The following is a 25,317-nucleotide window of genomic DNA, read 5'->3' on the forward strand; positions in this document are numbered from 1 at the left end:
GGGACCTCAAATATCCCAATTAGGAAAAGTACTCTTTTTCCTGTCCGTGTGGTCATTGTAAGGAAGGCCTGATGTAGCAAGAAGATGCATTTTATAAACTGGTGGAACAAGTTTGTAAACAGTCAGCTAAAGATATTGCCTCTATTATTGATGATTTCATTCAATCCATGTTCTACCATTTTCATATCTTTTAGATCATCTTTTATGATGTTTGTCTAATGGCTAAGGCTTTCATGTTACTGTTTCAAATGCTGCATGATGTCTCATAATGGTCTATATCTATGTAATACCTTTCTTCAGACTTTACAGCTCCAAAATGATTCTGCATCCTGATCTGGACATCAGTTCAGTTAGTTTACCTTTGACCTGAGTCGATGTATTTAGTTCATCCTGTATAGTATCAGTTGAACCTGCAACTGTTCTTCATCAGTCTGGATAGCATAACCACTCTTCCTTTGAATTTGAATTTCCTGTTTGATTGGAACCTGTAAGTTTCTTTGGGAGAGATCTATTAGTTTCCTTTTGTGTTGTGCTATTTTAGCCATAATTGTAGTTTTATTCTTTTGTAGTTCACTAATAACTTCAGATATGATTTCTAATCTGGTGCGATATTGCTAGTAATCTGATCTGGAACCTTCAGTCTTCAAATCAGTTCTTTGAAACCCACTATTGAGACAGGATTTAATTTTTCAGAATAGTGGTCATCCACTTTGGTTTGTTCCCAAATAATAGAATCAACAGCAGCAGGAGGGTTCTGCAATAGCTCTTTGATCTGAGCAGGAGACAGTTCTGTTCTGCTTATAGAAAGAGTCACCCAGAGCTGCTGCAGCTGTGTTTTGATGATGGTTTGCTCAAAGTAGACACACGTGTTGTCACTGGGACTTTCTTGAGGTGCCATTTTGAGACTTCCCAGCAACCTAAATGACAACTTCTGTGTTATCATCTGTCAGTGTCTTAATGTTTTGTACATTGACAGTAAGAAAGTAATATCATCTTATACAATGAAAATGATGAATGACATTTACCTCTGTTATAAACCTATAGGAATATCCAAGTTCCTAGTATGTTTTTCCCATTAGACTACTATTTTAGAATCATTTTCTATGTTTAAATATTAAGACATTTTCATAATTATAGGAAATCTAATCTCTGTTAATCATAAAACTCATCTACATTCAATATCTCTTCAATTTTTTATTTTAAGAATGATTTGTTTATTTTTGTGAATATGTGTGTGTTGTGTGAGTGAGTGCACATGTTTATAAGTGTGTGGAGACCAGAAGAGGGTGTCTGGTGTTCCCTTCTATCCTTTTCTGCCTATTCTGAAGCAGGGTCTTTCTTTGAACCTGGGCTTCCTATGTTCTCTGCTTTGCTGGAAGACAGCAAGCACCATTGGTTCTCTTATATCCACCTACACTGAACCTGTGATGATAGGTGTGTGCAGGATGTCTGGCTTGTTACATGCATGCTGGGGTACAAATGCGAGTCCACATTGAGTAATCAACAAGTGTTCTTAACCTCTGAACTGCCTCTCTAGCTCCTTAATTTTAACTAAGCAAGACACATAAAACCTCAACAATATGGTTACCTGAACAAAACCTGCATAGACAGGTCCAAGTTAACATGCCAGGATGGATGAAGGAGGTGTCACATTGCTAGATGAAGAGCTACAGAAAGTCAGTGGCCGCTGAAAGACAGAGAGCAGTTTTCTCTATGGACAAGCCCTCTTGTAGGTTATCCAATCACAAGTGCTTCTTAGTCCTAAACAAATGTTAACTTTACTAAATAGACTCAGCAACACACAGAGAGACACACCTTCAAAAATTGAAAAATACTTCCTCTCTTCACAATAGTATAAATTATAATTGCTAATAGAGAAAAAAGGTGGAAATTTGTAAATAATGTGTAAATTAAGCAAAGCACTGTTGTTCCCCAATGGATCAGAGAAATATAGGTAAAAATGAGGAAATGCTTTAACTAAGTTAAAGTGAAAACAGCCTATCAGCTATAACAATAGCAAAATTAAGAGAAAATTTTTACAGTAATGGATAAATATAATAAGAAATGAATACTTCAAATAAACAACTCATGGATGGAGAGATGGCTCCATAGTTAATATCCCTTACTACTCTTGTAGAGGACCTGAGTTCAGTTCCCACTTCCCACAGAGCAGTTCATAACCCTTTATAACTCCTGCTCCAGGGTATCTGATTTCCCTTCTGACCTCTGTGGGTTTCTGCACTCATATAGTGCACATACACACACTCAGGCTCACACACACAGAGACACAAAATTTAAAAAAATATTTTAAAGGAAAAGAAAACAAATTAACCCCCAAATTATCAGAAAGAAAGTATAAAAGACTATGGAAAAATAAATAAAATCAATGGTGCAAAGGTTAGAAAGGACATTACAATATAAAGCACTGACTTTTTTCCCTCCCTATTTAGTTAACGATTGGACTACAGGTTCTGCAGAACTATTTGGAAAATACAGTGTATTTGAAGACATATAAAAGGCTGATTATAGAAGAGTGTTATGTCTTAACTTCAGTGTTCTAGCCTTTGTGTAATCCACTCCCACATCTATCCATTTAGTGTGACTAAAGCAGAAAAATCATCCAGCTGAACCCCACCAACACACAGAACCATCAGAAATAATTAATTGGTGTTAAAGTTCAAAATCAGTTATTGCATGGCAATGGATAACTTGATTTATTTTTAAAATGATTCATTAAGTGAAAAATATAATTGACATTATATTGTCTTAGAATAGGAATAGTATAATACCTTTTGTTTTATGGTTATGGTGTGAGTATAGCACAAATGTAATTTCTCATTATTTAATAGGGTTTTCTAGTGCCCAATATTTAGAAAAAAGTGTACTTTAATGGAATACCAGGTAGGCCAATTTCTGTTAAGTCCACAAATGAATTGTTGACCTATATACCTAATAGAGGTCACTGTCACAGTAATTACCATTGTGAAACAATGCTAATTAACTCACAAAAAAAGACCAGGCATCCTGCTAAAAATATATGTCTGGCTGATAATTTTGATCATGTTCAGCTTAAATAATGCCATTACCTTCTGAAACCTAATTAGAAGTTTATAATATGTTTTGTTTTTAGCATATGTGTTATTGAAAATTTTGACTATAAACTAAATCAGTATTAAAAATAATATCATGAAGTCAAAGAAATGGCATTCTTAAATATTCACTAATTTTACTCTAAAATGGCAAACATTCAAGGACATTTTATCACTGTAATCTGTTACTAAATTGACATTCAACTTCAAGTGAATTTGGTTTAATAGCAACATGATTTGTGCCATTTTATTTTATATTCATAAGTCTAGTGACGCCTCTTAAGCAAAAGAAAAATCTTAGAAACACACATTCTTTTAGTAAAAATCTCTGTTTTTCTATATAAATCTACAAAATAATGTGACAATCCACATAATATTTAACTAATGTTTGATACACATTTCAATATATGTGCCTAGCGTGTCTAGTTTGAATAAAATCCTTCTAAAGCTTCAATGTTTTAGGCTATTCAACATAAAAGCAATCATTTTCAATTTTTTAAGACTTTATTTTATGTCTGTGTGAGTGAAAAATCATAAATATATATATATACAGGCAAACTGTTAAGAAGTAACATGTGCTAAGGATTGTCTTTTCTTTTTTTTAAACAGGATCTCTGCATGCCCAGCTGGCCTGAAAAATTTCTGATTCTCCTTACTTCCTGAGGTTGTAGGAATAGGCCACAACACTCAGTTTTATGAGGTACTGAGGATGGAACCTGGGGCTTCTATCATGGTGAGTAAGCATACTACAAACTGATGTACCTTTCATAAAAATGACTTTACTTGTTATGGAAATAAGTCCTTTGCTTATCTGTTGCTGCCTTAAAATAAGATATAGAGTTTTATTCATCTTAGAGTCAGAGTTAATTATTTAATAATAAATACCACAAGAATAAGCAAAACCAAGTTAGCCTAGTAATATGAATCAACATATTCTTGGTATCTGTCATGTATCTGAATTCCTTAAATTTTGTGATATTTTTATTTATTTGCATTCTGTAAATAAAGAATAACATTACTAGCTCTGTAATTATCTATGCTGGCAAATGATATTGAAATAAAGAGTTTCTTATACAACAGAAAAATGTTCTTCAATTCAAAGTGCCATACCATTATGAATGAAAAAAATGGTATCTATTTCATAAATGTTCATAATTTGAAACATTAAGAGCCTCTGGAATACTTTAGAACAGTAAATAAATCATTTCATACTATACTGTTATGTATGTGGTGTAGAATTTCCTGGGAGATTACTATAGTAAACAGGAAAAATAAAGGCATTTGAATAATAAAGAAGTTTATCATGTTTATTCATTTTAATGAATATAAAGATAACATAAAGATAAACAAATACATCTTCCTGTAGCATAGCCACTCAGCATTGCTAAGCACTCCTGTGAAGGATTTCCTTTAAAAAAAAAAATTAAGATTTACGTTTATGTGTGTTTTGCTTACATGTGACTATGCACCATGTGAGTGCCTGGTGCCCACAAAGGCCACAAGAGAGCAATGTATCCCCTTGGGACTGGAATAACAGAGAGGTTTTTTCACTGCAGGAAATCTTATAATCCTCTGGGAAAGTAGCAAGTGATCTTAAGTGCTGAGCCATCTCTCCAGCCCCAGGGGGATTTGTCTTACTCAGATTTCTTGAAGCCACAATACCCTTGATAAATCTGGGCCACACCTCTCTGGCAGCCCACATGAAAAGAAGAAAAGTGCTTTTGGCCTGCATGCCCTTCCTCCAACTGGCCAGCTCATCTATCCTGTGCTGAGGTGCTCCTTTGTAGGTACTGAAACAAGATTCTTTGGAAATCCAGTATGGACTGAGGATCAAAGGCTCTTCAGGAATACTACATGACTCTGGCATTGGCTTGGAATAGCTGAAACTTGTGAACTGAACAACTGATGGATTTTCAGTCTTTCTGTCATGACAGTCACTGTTAGACTGACCAGGCTCTTGCCCATGAAACGCTCTAATAAATCTTCTTTTAATATTTAATATTTATATTCATTCTTTAAGTTCTGTTCTTACAGAACCATGACCAAGACAGCCCTCAGTATCACATCCTCTCTGTACCACCTGGGGGTACAGGGTTCTCCCCACTTATGTTTCTCTACGCCTTCTAAAAAGGTTTGTAGAGGATGGAAATCTGTATCAATGTTCCTTCAAGATGGTCTTTCACTTACTTTAGATTCATCATCTCTGGAAATACTACTCCTTTCCTCAAATATAATTTAATGCTGAATTCATTCAGCTCCAAATTAAGGAAGAAATCTTATCTGCAAAACACCGTCTCTTTGTCATGCCATCACCACCAAAAAATATATCTAAAAATAGAAAAGAAAATGTTAACAGCATAGCCCTACTTGGTCTTTTGCAAAAGTCCTATGTCAAACTAATAGCAATCATCTTTGTGTCCCATTGAAGTAATAATCTATTCTCTTTTATTAAATGATATATTCAAAATATCAGTGACTTTACACTATACAAATAAAAAACATGCAAAATCTCCTTGAATATATATTAACTTCGACCAAAACAACAATATAGGAAGCATAGAAATGATTCTACGGTATGCAGTGGGAAATTTGGGGTCATGAAAATGGTGGCTTAGAAGCTGTCGTTATGGGGTATGGTGGGTAGAAGCATCAAAATAGCAAAGAATAGAATCTACTTTAAAGAGAAAAGGGGAGTGTGAGCCCTGGAAATGACAAAATAGTGATGATACAACTAAGCAGCATGGAGAGGCAGTGGTAACCTCAGAACAAAGAAGCAGCGAACAGCTAGCCATGTAACTGTCCTGCAAGAATAAAGAGAATCTAGAGACACTTAGATCTCTCCCCTTTTATTATCAGACTATAAAGACTATGGACCCAACAAAACTGGGATTTCTCCTGGAGGAAATGAAAATTTGAGCCCTTCTTACAAACAACAGTCAGACAATAATGATGAATGGGATATACTTTGACCAGAACTGCTTAGCTGTGCATACCTCTTACCCTTTATTTAACCTAAACTTCATGTTAGGAAAGAGCAGATGGATTTGGGGAGGGGGGTGGTAGGGATGCCTCAACAAGCTAACTCCAGATGTGAGCACCCAATTTAAAAGCAATGGTAACATAACAAGATACAAGGATCTTCTCTAAAACTAAACACTCACAAAGCAATGGCCACCAATGGCAGTTATGTCGATAAAACTCCAGATGAAGAATTCATACAATGATTGTATGTTGAAATTAATGAAGAAGACAGATGCTCTTAAATTAATTCAAAGAGGACATAAATAATTGTTAATGGGAATATCAATTTTTAATGAATTTCATATATATATATAGAATGAAACAAAGAAATTGAAAAATGAAAAACAGAACCAAAACAAAATGACACCAAAAATGAAAATTTCAATAACAAAATAAAATTCCCAGTGGAAAGCATCACCAGTAGAATTAGTCATATGGAGGACAGAATATCACAGCTCCAGTATAAGGCAATGGAATTATGTCATCTAGTTAAAAAAATCAATGACAGATTTTTAAAAGCATGAATGGTACATATGAGATCTGTGGGACATTATTAAAATACCAACCAATTATGAGAGTAGGGTAGAAAGTCCCAGTCAAAGTAGTAGAAAAGACTTTCAATAAAGTCATAGAAGAATTTGTTTTTCACATCTAGAGAAAATGATTCCCAACTAGCTACAAGAGATATACAGACAGGTTGAAGAGAAAGCTCTGTGGTTGACAGCAAGTATTGCTTTTGCAGAAGAGCAAGTTTAATCCTAGGACCCACATCATGAGGATCAGAAATTCTTGGAATTCCAGCTTCAGAGGATTTGGTTCTAATGCTCTCTTCTGTCCTCCACAGGCACTGTGCACACGTGATGGACAGACACACACATACAAACACTTATATACACAACATATGAAGGACATTAACTTTATTGAAATAATTTTAATACAAAAAATTGCTTGATTTAAGTAGTAAATGTAATCACTGTTTCACAGTCTCTAAAGCTAATTTTGAATATGAAAGTAATTATAAAATATATAATAAATTATTGTGTCTAAATACTGCTTTTGACATCACCTAGAGAAGTCAATAAGACTAGAGAAAATCAATGATTTAAGAGATCACAAAGGAAAAGGTGCAAATATATGTAATCCATATATTTGTTGCTGTGAAGGAGATTTCAAACACCTTAAAATGGAAATATTTTGTTCTAATTCTGAGTTGTAGATTTAAGGATCCAAATACTTGAAGTGATGAATTCCAAATATCTCTTACTAGACGTGTTTATCTTTGTTATTCAAGAAAAGATTATCAAACTGACTTATTTTATGATGCAAATAAAATTTTATAATGTATTTTATTCCCATGTTTAACAGCAAAATACAGAAAATTTTATTTTATTATTTAAAATATTACATTCCCATTGACGTGTTTACTAAATAAAATGTGGCTGCCATGCTGTCTATGTATTATATATAATATGTCCTTCATTTCTAATTCATTGCCATCACATTTTCTCACCTTTATTCAATGGGGAAAACAAAAATCCAGTCCTCTTCAGTAATGATATTCCTCTGCTAATGCAAAAATAGTTTTCACATTTCTCTCATCAAGGACAAATACAACTGGAAGTTATAGAGTAACAGCATTCCCTGCACTTGCAGTTTCTTTCTACAAGTTAAACAACAATGGAATATGGTTTAATTTGTAAGGAGAAGTTAATTGGAAAAAATACCTGACTATTAACCAAAGAAATACCCTAAACAAACCCCAGAACTATTCTGGGTGAGAAACTATAGTCATATAACATTCTTGAACGATAAAAATATAGAATAATAAAGAGTCTACTAATTACCAGATGGTTAGTGTTTTCATCTAAATATTTACTTTTGCAATGATTGTAGATTCACATATAGCTGCAGAAATGGTACATATATACTATGTATCCATTCTCTTCAAAGTATACTACAATAGTGTAGACAGAATTTTGACATTAATGCAGTGAAAATGCAGAGTATGTCTATTGACACCCTCATCATGGTCACTTGTATGTGTGACACTTGTGTCACTGTGAACATCTGAAGAGACAGGAGTTCATTTAGGCTCAGCAAACTGTGGCTTGGAGAGCAGAGCCTAGCAGTTGGACTGCTGCAGAGGATGAAGAAGATGGGGAAGAATAAACATAGGAATAATGAACTCCCAAGGACCCACCCACAAGGGGAATTCTTGTCCCCAAAGAGGCCCTTCCATTAAAGCCTTCAGAACCTGCCTCAGTGTGTCCACCTGTGGATTAGGTGTTAAAAACATGAGCCTCGTTTGGCTATTTGTCCCTGTGCTTTTTGCAATCTTGGATTCAACAATTCACGCTCTTGCAGACCCTCCTCTTTCTCAACAGTTGGACACCTGGAGCTCCACCTGGGGCCTGGCTAAGGATCTCTGCATCCACTTCCATCAGTTATTGGATGAGAGTTCCAAGACGACTGTTAGGGTGTTTGGCCATCTGATCACCAGACTAGGTCAGATCAGGCTTTCTCTCGACCATTGCCAGCAGACTACAGATAGCCAAACGAATGGAAGCACATGAATTATGAACCAAAGGCTGTGGAGCCCCCAGCTGGATCAGGCGCTCTGGATAAGTGAGACAATTGAATAGCTTGATCTGTTTGGGAGGCATCCAGTCTGTGGGACCAGGATCTCTCCTTAGTGCATGAGGTGGCTGTTTGAAACCTTGGGCTTACACAGGGACACTTTGCTCAGTCTGGAAGGAGGTGACAGGACCTGCCTCTACTGAATCCACCAGGTTTAAATGAATCCCCAGGGGTGCCTTGATCCTGGAGGACATGGGAATGGAGGGGAGGGGCTGGGGGGAAGGTGAGGGTGGGGGCGGGAGGGGGGAGGACAGGGGAACCCATGGCTGATATATAAAATTTAAAACACATAATAATAAACAAAAAAAATTATTTATTAAAAAAAAAAAACATGAGCCTCTTCAAATGATAACACTCACGGTGAACTTTGCAGCCACATTGTTTCTCATTTCTCAAATCATCTGGAAATTAGTGGCCATTTTTACTCTATGTATCATGTATTTTTATCTCTCAAGAGTGTTATATAAATGTAGTTTCTCACTGGAAGAGGGCTGAAGGTTTAATTAGGGTGTTTTCTTGGTTATTAGTTAACTACTTTTTCTCCTAAGTAACATTATGTGCCATGCATGTAGAAATTTACTCAACTCTTTTCTTATAGAAACACAGTCTGTTGTCGGTAGTTCTGGAATACTACTAATAAGGATAATATAAACATCTGTGTACAGGAGTTGGTTTGACCATCTTCCTTTCTCTGGGGAAATGAACTGCCAGACTTCTTATTGCTAGATTGTAGAGCAACATAGCATGATTAGTTTTATAAGGAATATATATATATTGTAATATATATATACATAATGTAGATTTCAGATTATAAATAGCATATATTATACTATTTATAATATAAATATGTATTATAGATGATAAATATAAATGTTATATATGTTATATATAATAAGGAATAATATATTCCAAATATATGTGTATTTTTTCTTTACCATGTTTTACAATTTTTCAGTATCTTTTATAGATGAGTAATGATATATAATTGTGATTTCAATATGCATCTCCCTGATGAACAATGCTTCATTCTTCTTTGCCCGTACTTCCTTGCCATATGGGTCCAGTTTCTCTACATATCTTTGCTCTCTTAATATTCTTGAATCCAGAGTATCATTTACTTTAGATAATAGAAACCCACTGATGACTGGTTCATAAGTATTTACTCCTACTCTTCAGCCCATCTTAATTGTCTTAACAGGAACTCTTGTTGTATTAGTGTTCTCTCACAATAATAACATACCTGAGATAATTAACAGAGAAAGAAAATACATAGTTTGTCTCATAGGGCTGGACTAAGCAGTCTGTGGCCAGTTATCCCCCACAGTTTTGTATGTGTGGTAAGGAAGCATGTAACAATGGTAACATACTAATCACATAAGGAAGCAGAAAAGAAAGGGAAAAAACTAAAGTCGTATAATCCTGTGGGTGGGTGTACATCCAAAGTGAGCTATTCTATTCCACTTGTCTGAATTTCTCAAAACATCTACCAGTCCTGTATAGCTACCTTCTGGGGATCAGCTCTTTATTCTGCTGGACTTTCAGGGATATTTATTACTCAAGGTATTATGCAGAATTTATACTTTTGACTTTGAGGAAGCCTAGTTTATCAGTTTATATTTTAGTAGATAGTGCACTGGATGTTGTGTCTTAGAACTACATGCCAAACCCTAGATTCTAAAAACTTTTTTCCTAATGAGCTTCTCATAGCTCCACAGATTCATACCTAATACGTAGATATTAGGAACATCTTTTGGTAAATTTTAAACAGATAAATATCAAATTGTTTCATCACTATTTGTTGAAAAGTCCAGACACTATTCTTTTGTTCTTACTATTCTTTTGAAAATTAATCAAGCATACTTTCCTGGTATATTTCAGACTTCTTTATTGCATTTCATGGAATAAATACTGTGTCCATCCTTTTAATAACACAATAGCATATTGGTTGATGCAGTACATTTTAAAAGATTCGAGATCAAATAGATTATTATCCTAATGTATTCTTTATTACTAAGAAAGGCTTAGCAATTTTAGTTAATTTACCTTACACAAATTTGACAATAATTTCATATATTTCCACAATGTTTCACTGGAATTACATTTCATGTATTTATCAACTTGACAAGAGAAAATAATTTATTAATTTGAGTCTCACAACATAAGTGCAGGATGTATCTATTTATTTCAGTTTATTAAAACATTTTCATTAACACCACTTAAAGTTTAACATTTAAGAATCTGACCTGTTTTGTTTCCTACCTTTCAAAGTGATTATGAATCATATTATATTTTAAATTTTGGTTACTAGTTTGCTGTGGATGTCTTTCTGCATGCTGTGAAAATGGGTTGCTATAATTGATTGATAAATAAAACACTGATTGGCCTGTAGCCAGGCAGGAAGTACAGGATAAGGAAGATAAGGCAGGAAGGTGGGATAAACAGAGAGGAGAATTCTAGGAAGAGGAAGGCTGAGTCAGGAGACACTGCTAACCACCACCATGAAAAGCGAGATGTAAAGTACTGGTAAGCCACGAGCCACATGACAACTTAGAGTTTAATAGAATGTGTTTAAGATACAAGAACTAGATAGCAAGAAGCCTGCCACAGCCATACAGTTTATAAGTAATATAAGCATCTGGGTGATTATTTTATGTGGGCTGCAGGACTTTGGGGGCATGGCAGGACCTGAGAGAAACTCCAGCTACACTAGTTTTTATTGCTAAGACTTTGAAATACAATATACAACTGATTTTTGTATTTGTGTGTGTGTGTGTGTGTGTGTATTTTGTACCCTGTGGCATTGTGAATACATGAATTTGTTGTGGCATATTTTTGTTTATTTCTTTTTCGCTGCAGAAAAGCATTTTATCAGAATGCAGGAAGTTTTCTTTCTTACTTTTCCATTTTCCTGTTACATATGGAGCTGCTCCTTATCAAGCTGTGTTACTTCCCATTTGATAGAGGGAGACATTATGGGGTAAGGGAGAAACCTAGTGCTAGGGAAATTCCCAGGAATCCACAAAGATAACCCCAGATTAGACTACTAGCAATAGTGGAGAGGATGCCTGAGCTGGCCTATCCTGGTAAGCATATTGGTGAATACCCTGCCATCATAGAGCCTTCATCCAGTAACTGATGGAAGCAGATGCAGAGATCCACAACCAAGCACCAGGCCAAGCTCCAGGGGTCCAAAGAGAGCAAAGGGGTGTTATATGAGCAAAGTTGTGTGTGTGTGGGGGGGAGGGGTGTCAAGACCATGATGGGGAAATTCTACAGAGACAACCGAACCAAGCTCACAGGAACTCAGGAACTTTAGACTGGCAGCTGTGGAACCTGCCTGAGACCGGAATAGACCCTCTGCATATGGGAGACAGCTATGTAGCTTGGTCTGTTTGAAGGGCTCCTAGCAGTGGGATGAGGATCTATCCCTGGTGCATGAGTTGGCTTTCTGGATCCCATTACCTATGGTCTGACACCCTTGAGGCAGGGGGCAGAGGCTTGGTTGTGCCTTAACTGAGTGAACCAGGCTTTGCTGTCTCCCCATCAGAGAACTTACCTTTTTGGAGGAGAGGATAAAGTTTTATAAAATGTTCTAAAGTAAAAAACAGTTTCAGTAAGCTATGTGTTTATTATTGAAAAATAGTTTGTTATAACTTTAATGTAGCCTAATCACATGGTATTTATAAAGACTGCTTTAGTGTATGTCAACGTCCTGGGACTTCACATTCACTGACATTAATAGACTCACCCCGTGAAGCTTCAAGTCATCAAGTTTCCATTCCTGGCATGTACCTTATGAGAGAGTACAGAATTTGTTCTTGTTTTATACTATACTTTACTATATCTTTTCTAGATTGCATTATATAGCACGACAGTATTCAGTAATGTATAGCAATAGGCAATATAACATGTAGTTTAGCTGTGTGTTAAACTATTATCCAAGTTTGCTTGTATATACTGCATGTTGTTCACACAGGTTTAAATGATTCTTTTCCTGGCATATAACCTCTTCTGAGGTGGTCACGACTGAATACTATTGATGTTTGATCATTTCTACTCTGCTGTCCTCTTTCCCTGGCTCCTTACTTTCTCTGGCTTTCCTTTTTCTTTTCTATTTCTTCTTTTTAATCAAAATTGTTTTAATTTTTAATTTTTTTAGTTCTTTATTTAAAACTTCAATCATGGGTCCTTTAAATTTTGTTTCTCTGTGTGCATTTATAAATTCATTTGATTTCTTCTTTTCTTATTTTTGACATTATAATATAGTTACATTTCTCACTTCCCTTTCTTCAAAGCACTTTTTATACCCCTCCTTACTCTCTTTCAAATTCATAGCCTCTTTGTTCATTGCTATTTGTAACGTGATTCAACTATTCTCTAACACCAACACAGTAGTGACCTTCTCAAGTCAGACTTGGTGCTTTCTGAATCTTGCTATATGATAGAATGAATGTGGCACCCATGGCGCAGCAGTCACAGAGCCTGCACGGGTCTGTGCTTTGTCCTCTGCATATATGCTATGGTTTTCAGCTTGTTTTTTTTTAAGATTTATTTATTTATTATTATTATGTATACAGTATGTATGAGTGCAGGCCAGAAGAGGGCATCAGATCTCATTACAGATGGTTGTGAGCCACCATGTGGTTGCTGGGAATTGAACTCAGGACCTCTGGAAGAGCAGTCAGTGCTCTTAACCTCTGAGCCATCTCTCCAGCCCTCAGCTTGGTATTTTTGTGGGATTCCTAACAATGAGAGTGGGGTTCTCTGAATCTTTTATTGAGACTTTTTCCTCCTACTGGGTTGCCTTGCCCAGTCTTGATATGAGAATATGTGCTTATTCTTATTGTACCTTGTTATTCTGTGTTCGGTTCATATCACTGGAGGCCTGCTCTTTCTGAAGGGAAATGGAAGAATAGTAGATATGGGGAGAGGCAAGGTGCAGAGGAAACTGGAAGGTGTAGGGGAAGGGGAATCTGTAGTCAGGATGCCATATGAAAGAAGAAAAGAAAGAATGAAACAGAGAGAGAGAGAGTTAGGAAGGAAGGAAGGAAGGAAGGAAGGAAGGAAGGAAGGAAGGAAGGAAAAAAGGAAGAAATGTAGTTGGAGTTTTTCTGCCTGGCCCATAGTCAGGACAAATCTCTCTCACCCACCAGGCCCATAGATGCTCAGAACCAACCAAGTAAACACAAGGAAACTTATATTGCTTACAAACTGTATGGCCGTGGCAGGCTTCTTGTTATCTATTTCTTCTATTTTAAATTAATCCATTTCTGTTAGTCTATACTTTGCCACATGGCTTGAGGCTTACTGGTGTCTTTACATGTTGCTTCTCATGGCAGTGGCTGACAGTGTCCCTCCAGCCTTCCACCTCCCAGCATTCTCCTCCTGCTTGTCCCTCCTTGTACCCTATCCTTCCTGCCTGGCTACTGGCCAATTAGCACTTTATTTATTTTAACCAATCAGAGCAACACATTTGATATACAGAACATCCAACAGCAAAGAAAGGAAGAAAGAAAGAAAGAAAGAAAGAAAGAAAGAAAGAAAGAAAGAAAGAAGTTTTCCTATAAGCAATTTGGTTCATTCAGAAAACAGTAATTTCAACATTTCACATTACTATTTTTAGAAATTAAAGAGCCTAATGAGACTGACTGAAAATCTGTATATAAATTTTAATCTGTACATACATTTTCTCAAAAAAAATCAAGAAATGATTAATAAGAGAAACAGTAAAGCCTGCAGTAGATCCAAGCATGCCATTCATATTTATGTGTATGAATCCAGCTTTTGTCTAGATACACACCAATGCCTCATCTGCTGAAGACATATTCTAAGACCTCCAGATGTTTTCCAAAACCATAGATAATACCACAGCTTATGTATGTTATGTTTCTTACAATACATACATGGCTAAGTTTAAAAAAAAATCTTAACCTTAAAGAGTGAAAGTTAAAAGGCATTTTTCATAAATAATCTTGAGAGGTTTTTCTTTTACAAAATTTGAGTTTAAATTACAATTCCAACTCTATTTCTTTGCATCATTAAACTCAAGGATCAGACAGAAAATGCTTTGAGACAATAAGCAAAATTTTATAAATTTTTGAGGTACAGTAGCTGAAGAAATGGTCAGTGGTTGAAGCACTTGCTATATAAGCAAGAGGACCAGAATTCAAATCCAGAACTCACATAAATACATTGTGATGCAAACCATATCATAAATATCTGCATTTGACTGAGAGACTCTATCTCAAAGAACATGATGGAAGAGTGATCTAGGAAGATTTGCAGCATCAACGTTGAGCATCCATATTCATAAACATACACAGGACACACACACACACACACACACACACACACACACACACACACACACATCTACACTCAAAGAAGGGAGAAGGGGGAAAAGTGAGTTAAGAATACACAACCTTACAAAAACACATCCCATAAAAATCCATCAGTGCGTGACACGTAGCAGCAGGTAGATCCCTGTATCAGGTTACTATCTCTGCAAAATTTGCCTGTGATCTGTTCAAAGTAGATCAGGTTGTTACATGGGCTATGTGCCTCAATTTAAAGAATGTTCAACTTTTTTTTTGAGACAGGGTTTCTCTGTGTAGCTTTGTGCCTTTTCTGGAAATCACGCTGTAGCCCAGGCTGGCCTTGAACTCACAAAGATCTGCCTGCCTCTGCCTCCAGTGTGCTGGGATTAAAGGCATGTGCCACCACAGCCTGGCCTCAACACTCTTCTTGAATGGCTCCAGGGACTGATCTTCCGGACATACTCTTCTGCTACAAACATATGTCTAGCTTAAGTTTACGATGAAGATTTTCTTCAGGATTTGGATTTAAGTCAACTGGAAAACTTAGCAAAGATTTTTGTCCTTGCTCCTACAAGCCTCTTTCAAACTCAAGCCATATTATGATCTGTTGATGTTTTAAATGTCAATATTTTTTCATATTTTAAAGAAATGAATATATATTTTAAAATTGTAACTAATTGGGGTGACTGGTATATTAATTCCTTTAATTTAGTTATGATCATTTCATGATATATGTGTATCAATTCATTACATCATAAAAATATATATTATGTCAACTATATCTCAATAAAGTGGAAAGAAAAACTAGTATGCTAAAATGTTTTGTTTAATCCAATCCTTCTCTCATACATCCCAACCACAGTTTCACCCCCACACTCCATTCCTCCCAGCTCCCCGACACACAACATACTTTCCCTCTTTCCTAGATCCACTCTGCTTCTGTTTCCTTTTTAGGAGAAAACAGACTTCCAAGAGACAACAAACAAAACAAGATACAATAAGGTAAAAGCCCTCCTATCAAGGATGGAGAAGGCACAAGCCAATAGGAAGAAAAGAGTCCCAAGAGCAGTCAAAAGAATCAGAGAAACACCTGCTCCCACTGTTATGAGTTTTACAAAAACACCTAGCTAACAGTTATAACATATACACAGAGGACCTGGTACACATGCAGACCCCATAACGCCTGTTTCAGTGTTGATTATGAATAGGATTAGGACCTTTAAGAACAGTTTTAAATTTGAAAAGTTTTGGTGAAAGTATGCTAAAATAATTTCATTCTGTGGTGAGAAAACGGATAAGGAAGCTATTAAAATCCACTTTCAAACTGTGAGACTATTTAATGTAGCACCAACTAGCATCAAGTATCTAGAAGAAAATGTAATGGAAGTTTGTAAAATTCCTATGTCCAATTGTGAAGAAATCATGAAGAACAATTAAAGAAGGCATAGAAGTGAGAAAGCCACATCGTGATTGACAGAGGTGAAACAAGATTGTCAATCATGATTGATGGAGGTGAAACAAGATTGTGAATTCTCCTACAATCAATCTGAGTAACAAATTTCATCAGAATGAAAATTCTATCAAGGAGTAGTAGGCATTCTCAAACTAATATTAAATTACACAAAAATTATGAATAAAATACTGATGGAAATAATATTGGAAGTTTCAAATATCATGGCAGGTCGCACGAACACTGCAAGCACCCAATAGCTTGACAAATGAAGACTGTCAGGAATATACCAACAACATGTTCTTCACAGTGGGTACCAGGAGAGCCAGCTAGGACTTCATATAAAAACCTAGTCTTGGGGAAAAAAAAACAGAAACTATAAAACAGAAAGGGAAAAGAATACTACATTTAAAGACATGCGTCTAATGATCTACTTTCTCTAGACAGGACCACCTACTAATAGCATATTTTTAAAGAACTCATCAGTTGATTAATTCATTAATGACTTCATCGTCTTTGTAATTCAGTTTCTTTTTATAACATCATTATCTGGGGAAGAAGTCCTCATCACATGAGGACATCACATTATTGGGACTTCTATACCCAGATCATGAGACTTATTTTTTTCTTCTTTCAACTCTAGAAAACATTCCTTTTTTCAGTTCAGGTTGCTATAACAAAAATGGAAAAGACAGCTTAATAAACAAGGAAAAGTTCCTTTTTCACAATTCTGACCAGAGAATACTAAGATCAAAGATTCCAGAGATGCTTGTCTGCTAAGAGCTGTAGCTGGTTTGCAGAAGCCCCATCTCACATAACGGACAGTAGAAACAAGAAGCTATCTCTCTGAGGTTTTTCCTTATAAGGACACGAGGACCAACATAAGAGCTTCACTATCATGACCCATTCATCTTGCAGTAAAGTATTGTATACCCTAACAAACTTGCCTGGGGTCAGAGGAAGAATCAGCCACTAATTTAAACATAGAGGCCAGACAGTGGTGGCACACAACTTTAATTCCAGTAATAGGAAGTATACACGCCTTTCATCCCAAGAATTGGCATACCTGGGCGGAGAAAGGTATATTAGGCATGAGAAAACAGGAACTAAAGCAGTTCAGTTGAGACCATTCAAGTGAAGACTCAGATGGCTTCACTCAGAGGATTCGTGGAGTTTGGGAGGTAAGGTTGGCTGTGGCTTGCTCTGCTTCTCTGATCTTTCAGCATTCACCTGAATATCTTGCTCCAGGTTTTTTTTTTTTTAATTAAAAGGCCATCTAAGGTTTGAGCAACACATCTCCCTATCATTAATTTCCAAATGCCATCGAAAAGGGAATTGGGGCTTTAAACTATGAATGCTGAGAAGACCAAAATCCTTTAAGTTGATGAATTGCTGATATTCAAATGTTTCATACTGTTGAAAAAATGAAGGAGTTGGAGAGATGGGACCATAATCATGTTATACAAAAAGAATATTTCAATTAAAAACAGAAAAATATAAACATTCTTAAAAACAAAGATGGTGACTTACACCTTTTATCCAAGTACTCTGAAGTCTGAAGGAAAGACTTCTGAAAATTGGAACCCAGACTAGCCTACATAATGTGTGCCAAACTAACTTGAGCTACCCATAGCAAGACTGTATCTCAAAGGAATTAAAATATTAACAAGAAAAATAATTTAGCATTGGATATGATATAGGAACATTTAAGAGAGATGAATCTTTATAGTATAGGTATGTAGAGTCATTTCCCAGAAGTAACCTGCATGGGGGCATTATTCAAGCTGAGCAATGATACATAAAAGTTCATTATGGCATCTTCTCTACCTAAAGTATAACTGAAATTTCTGCATTAAAATGTTAAAAAGTGAAGAAATAAATAAGCATCCAAAAATCAAAGGAATGGTTTGTTGATCACAGCATGATGTATCCACTTGGCAGCAAATAATAACGAAATAAAATTTATTCCATTAAGAGGTAATTCGATTGGGGATTGCAAGGTGAAAATTCTAAAAATTAAAAATTTCTATGCTCCATTAAAAGCAGTAAGCCTCCAAACATGAGTTTTAAAATACAATAAACCAGGGACTTTAAAAATGTGAAGTAACATCATGTATTCAGACACTCTTCCAATTTCACTCCAAACCTGTCTTGTTCTTTAGTTCAATTCACTTTGCCATAACGTCAGTATGACAACACAGCTGAGACACATTTAATGTGAACTGAAACCATCTGCTTTTTATTTCTATCCTTATTAAAATTTCATATTAATGGCCTGTCAATTTAAAATGTATGCTCAAAAATGTCACATTACAGTCTTGAACTTTGGATAGATGCCTATTGCAGGACATCCTATTACTTATTTATATTTTGCTCCTGACCTTCCAAAGTAACAAACTACCTGCAATATACGTACAGGAACTTGGAAACCAGCATGTATGTGGAAAAGCATTTATTTCAGGAGCTATGGAACTTAGACATGTCAGACTCATATTTGCCATAGAGAATCAGTGTGCAATTTTTTCTACCATGTCTCCTCCTTGAGCCTTTCTGGCAACTGCATTTTTCTAACCTGGTCACATGATTTCAACATCTCCATGCTTAAATTATTTCATTTCACTTTTGTCCACAGCTGATGGTTGCAGGAATTGGTACCTTTCCAATAATTATTAGGTGTTGATAAATTTTAAATTATAAAGCTGTTAACAGCTGTGTTTTCTATCATTTAGAAATAAAGTGGTTGGCAATGAAAGGAAAAGCTGAAAGCCACTGAATAAAGTAGAGATACAAAGTCCATGAGACTCAAGTCTGTGAGTGCTGAATTCTCATCCCAGTGCTCACTGTGTGTTTATTATATTAGATTTTCCAACATCTTCAAGACAGACTTCCTCTTGGCTTTAATCTCAGTTTGGTATAGGGTTTTCCAAGAACCTAACTAATGAACAGTTCATGTGTTAGACAGACATCTGATCAAGGAAGAGTTACTTTTAAATCCAGGCATTTTTCCAACCTGGTAACTAATACTGATAAACACTTACTGTAACCAAATAAACTGTATGATAGCATGTTTTCTGGACAGATTTTATCCATTTCATATGTGTGCATTACTGCAATGTGATGGGCTCACTAGAAGTTTCAGCTAATGAAATAAGACATTGTACTTGTGGCTGTTTGCACTACTCAATGGTTCTTGCACGGAAAATGACATTCTGTCACATTTGCTTCAAATTACAACAGCACAGACAAGATGAGTGATGGCAATATGTGAAACTAAATTTAGAAATGCCAAATGCAAAATCAGAGGTATGGGCAGTCTATTGTGCACATTATTATGCATGTTGGACTTTTTTTCATCATAGAAATTTACCAAAAATAGTCCATCATCATATCAACCATATTCTGGGTAGAGATAAAAATACAGGGTATTGTGCATTTCTGCTGTGGAGCAGTGGTTAAAGTAAACAGAGGGGAGTAAGTGTACACAGCTGCAGTGAGGACTATGTAATAACCCTGAGCACAGTCCTTTGTTCAGTCGTTTGTGTTAGGAGATTGCGACTTCAGAATCCTTCACACAGAGTTCCGCATTTTATCTAGGTTTTCTTTCATAATTACCATTTGTTCATTTCACCATATAACTACTTCTATGATACATTTTTATTAATTTCACTTTTTGGCCCATGTCTATAAGCAAAGGAAATAGAAGTATTTTATTTATGAAAAGAAAACTATTTTCATGTTTACTTTGACATAGTTTTGTCTCTATTATTTGCTTGTTTTTTCAACAAGAATTTGGAGAAATGTCCAAGTGCTATTCACAAGAAAAAAATGACGTTTGATTACGAATGAGATTTTTTTTTCTTCAGAATTTTACTTTATCTCAAAGAGGGATAAAGCACCAAAATGCTAGCTTTCAAACTGGCCCATTATACTCAACTATCTAAAATTCAAGGGTCAACAGTTTTATTTCTTAGACTGAAGAATAGAATGGTATGGTCTTTGCTTACTTCTGTATTCTTTAGTGTATACATACATGCTCTTAATAATTAGGTTTTGAATTATTTATCATCAGTAGTGGAAACTTAAACAGAGTTGCAATATATATATTTTTTTCTATTGGAAGAGCCAATGCAATGACAAGACTTTTTGAGGGAGAGGAAAGTTTCCATCACATACTGAAAAGTTAATACAAGGGCTCAGTGGGCCAGTTGGTGAAGCACTCGCTTGCAATGGTCTCCACAGTTAGGGTATCACAGAAACTTGCCTTTGTTCAACTAGAACTCCCATTCATCATTAAATGTTTGTCAACATAAAACTTTCATCCAGTAACTGATAGAAGCAGATGCAGAGATCCACAGCCAAACACTGGTCTGAGCTTTTGGAGTCAAGTTGAAGAGAGGTAGGAGGGATTATATGAGCAAGGTGGGTCAAGATCTGATGGGGAAACCCACAAAGACAGCTGACCTAAGATCTAGGGAGCTGATCTAAGATCTTATGAACTCTAGACTGACAGCTGGGAAGCCTGAATGGGACCAACTTAAGCCCTCTGCATGTGGGTGATAGTTGTGTAACTTTGTCTGTTTGTGGACTCTAGTAGTGGAACCAAGATCTATCTGTCGCTGGTGCATGAGCTGGCTTTTTGGAACCTATTCCCTATGATGGGGTGCCTCGCTGAGCCTCGAACTTAGTATGCCATCCTTTGTTGACTCCCATGGGAGGCCTTACACATTATGAGGAGTGAATGAGAACCAGATGAAAGGAGGAAGGGGAAACTGTGGTTGGTATGTAAAATAAATTAAAAATTTAATTAAAGTACAGAGAATATTTGGTTATGAAGAGGACAACTCTACTGCAACATATTTTTAAAACAAAAATCATTATTCCAGTCTGGGTTATAAGGTCATTTTGATTGAGATGAAGAAAACACTGTAATGGAGTTGAGATATGATGTGAACCGGACCATAGATCACAAAAAACAAACAAACAAAAACAAAAAAACAAAACAAAACAAAAAACATACCTTCCCTCAAAGATGAGACAGGTGGAAATGAGTGAATGTAAGCACATAAATTCAGGTCCAGGGCACCTCAAATGCTGAGTTACAGCAGATGGCAGGGTTGACTGCAACGGCATCTGTGCTGTCATTAACACCTGAAGAAGCAGTCAACTTAGAAGCTTTTCTCTCTACGTCTTTCCAAGCTTGGGAAAACCAGAAATAAAATGGCTTCAGCGAAACCAACAGAAGCAATGTCCATATAGTTTCACACAGAATTGTGCTGGACTCTTTCCTATATAAAAGTGCCATCAAATTCTAATTTTTCTTAATATTTGTTTCAGTCATCTTGTCCCTTCCCATCTCTACTATTATTTTTCTAATCTAATATCTCCTACCTATACCTATAACATAAACTGGTTTATATTTCATTCAGTTAGTGTTTTTCCTATTCTGCTACCAAGGCAGTTGTTTAAATAAAATTCTGATCATGGTGTCTTCACTGTTTGTGTACTCTAGGACTCATCATGACATCAGTGAGACAGCTGAACGAAATAACAATGTATCACAACTGCAGTGAAAATAATCACTAAATGTTATTATCATAAGTTAGGAAAGAACAATTTTTATTTCAAAAATCCTTACAGAGATGAGCACATGCTTTACAATGCTAGAACCTGTCAGAGAGAATGTAAAGGCTGATTACTCAGATGGGTCTTCATCATGAGTCTTGATCTTGAGTTTCTACCCAACAAATTATCACAAATTCGGTGACTCAAAATAAAATTGGTTTCCTATCTCACTGTATGTCAAATATCCACATATTTGGAGTCTCTGCTCACCTCAAATCAAAGCTAAAGTCAAGCATTATATAAGGATCCATGCTTGTGGGAGCTTGCTATTCTCTTCTGAGTTTAGGTGGTTGGGCTGAGATCTGGTGTCACACAGAAGTAGGGCTAAGTTCAAAGCCCATGATCTGGCTGGTGTGTAGGAGTTAGGTAAGGCTGTTTACTCATGAAGTTTCTCAATGTTCTTACATAAAAGTCACAGCTCCTCATGCCCAAAGCCAGCAGTGCAAACCCTCCCTCACATCGATTTCCTCTCTTATATTGAAATCTCTCTTGAGCAAGAACTTTATTCCCTTGAAAGGTTTGTTTTGTTTTTGATAGAAACTGTCCAATGCAGATAACACACATCTTTACAGATTGCTCTGCTATTTAATGACAGATAATCCTGGAAGTCACTATCATATCATATCTATAAGTCCCCGTTTGAGAAGGCCAAACTTAGAGACATCTTAGAATTTGTCATAGCATAATTATGTTGCCTTATACTATTTTAAACAGTCTTTAGGTTGTCATGTATTCAGGTTTTCAATTCCAGTAATTCTGGTGAGAAATTGTACTACTTCCTATGACTTTACTGGACATGTATTAAGGTAATATTATTTTGGGCATATCTTCCATTCTACTGACTTCATGATATATTGAAGATATGGATAAGAATGAATTAATGACTTCCACTGAAGCTTAAATCTAGATGTTAAGAATCGAATTATATAACTGCCGGTAATTTATAGTAGAGGTGTATGGTCCTCAAATACCAAGAGTAATAGAACCCAAATTTCAAAGTTTGACTATAAATTTCTTTCTCTCCCTTTAATCATTTTCCTTAACCTATTCCACAGAAAAAAACAGTTACATCAGGGGAGAAAATCTGGTTAGAACATAATAGAAATGCAGATTTAAATGTGGGTCTTAAAGCTAGAAGGAAGCCTCCTGCACCCTTGAACTTGAAAATAAAATTAACAATCATCTAGCATGTGGTTACACACTGTAACTAGAACCAAAATCCACTAAGACTAATGAAAGAATATCACCTGATAAGGCCTGTTGCATACCCGAGACCAAATATTCTGCCTCTTCAAACTTACTTATACTTTGCATATACAACATGTTATATAGAATAATTTGAGAAAAATAACTCTGGTCATCCAAATGTTGTACTCGGGTAGATAAACCCAAGTTTTAGGAATTCTCTAATAATGGCATTTAAAATTTGTATGTACTTCAATGTTTCTATTATTACAGAGAAAAGGAATTACATCTGTATGTGCTTCATGTGTACAATTCATTGATATAACCAAAGCTATTTAGACACATTTCATGTGCTGTTTCAAACACTAAGTATGAGTGGAGAACTAAAGAACACCACAGATTTACAGCAACTGAAGTAGAGAAAACATGGGGTTCAAGAATGTGTGTGTGTGTGTGTGTGTGTGTGTGTGTGTGTGTGTAATATCTATGAAGAACTCCTCTGATTATTCTTATGGCAGGAAGTCATCTGGAGAATTTGAGTTGTATTCTTTTTTCTCTTTTTCATTTACATATATACAATCTCAGAGTCTTCGTTCCTTTTCTCATTTCCATGGGACCTGGGAAAAGTATGCTCAGATAACTAGTTCATTACAGTTGGCTACAGAATAAAGACTGGCATGACTTTGACACTCTTTCTGTGTGTCCTTTTTTCTAACTCAATTATTCCTTATGAAGATACAATTTGATAAGCTTTAAGCTACTGTTCTGTTCTCCCCTTTAATGTTAATTCTTTATCGCTAGCTAAGCCCAGGCCAGAAGAATGTTTGTGGGTTTTTTTCCCCTTTTTATAGTTGTGAAGGTGACTGCCTGCCTTTGGTAAACTTCATCCTTATTAATCTTTTTAGCATATTTAGTGAGCATCACCCCTCACCTTTGGCTTCTGTAGCTCAGACACTTTATTTTAGGAGTCCTGTCATCATGTAAAGAAACTAATGCTCTCTAGCACCAATTATACTTGCAAAACAATGGATTATGCATGCAGATAGAGTAAACTTAATAAGTATTTATTTCAAAGAATATGGGCATGCAATATTAATTTACTCATTTTCCATTTCTACTTTATACACCTGAGATATACTTTGGTAATAGAGCTGTGTTCCTGATTTCTTTTCAAAACTACCAATTTATATTCTTTCATTTGTTTCTATTTTATAAAACTAATCATGATCAGCCACCCAACGGATAATAGATAAAAGTTGATTGTCGCATCCTAATACTAACATTTTGTGATATGGAATCAATTGTTCCCTGCCTCAAATCACAAAAAAAAAAAAAAAAAAAAAAAAAAAAATGGCAATCAAAAATGGAAGTATTATGAAATGAAAGATATCTGGCTGATTATCTTTCTCCTATGGGCTTTAGATTGGATTAAGATATCTAAATTCAATCAAAGCTGGGTTGAGACAGGGAACTTCATAGACCTTGAGAAGGTAAAAGACAAACTGCAGAGATGGCTGCCAGAAGGCAATGCTAATTGCGCATGGTCTTCTTTTAATGTTTACCTGAAACTCGAAATCCTTCAGGTAATATGATATATTCACAAAATATTCCAAACGCTTTAGAAGATCATCCCAAAAGGGGAAATTTGTCTACAGGTCTCATATCCGAAGCAGCACTGCCACCTTATGGCAAAATCTTGGCATTACGCCATTCCTTTTCCTTAACAAACTGTTGATGTGTATTAGAAAACTATGGTCTAAAAATAATAGCTGATCTTTGCATTTTATAATTATTTGTTAAAAATAAAATGATAACTTATATTACCTTCCTAACCTAAGCAATGCTTATCAGTGTTTTGGATAAGCTGCTTAATTTTATATGTTGTCTAAAGCTTTATATAATTCATGAAAAATATGATTCTGAGTTTAGTCAACTGCTCTTGAGAATCTTTTACTCAAACAGAAAGATAAACCAAGTTAGAGATATAAACACTAAG

The 25,317-nt window shown here is 35.7% G+C and overlaps 1 pseudogene; it reads right to left on the reverse strand.

Annotated features, from left to right (window-relative positions):
- Positions 1 to 122: 122 nt before the first annotated feature.
- LOC118586240 lies at positions 123 to 980 on the reverse strand (annotated as a pseudogene).
- Positions 981 to 25,317: the final 24,337 nt, after the last annotated feature.

The sequence above is a fragment of the Onychomys torridus genome, chromosome 6 (assembly GCF_903995425.1).
Source record: "Onychomys torridus chromosome 6, mOncTor1.1, whole genome shotgun sequence".
NCBI classification, from domain to species: Eukaryota; Metazoa; Chordata; class Mammalia; order Rodentia; family Cricetidae; genus Onychomys; species Onychomys torridus.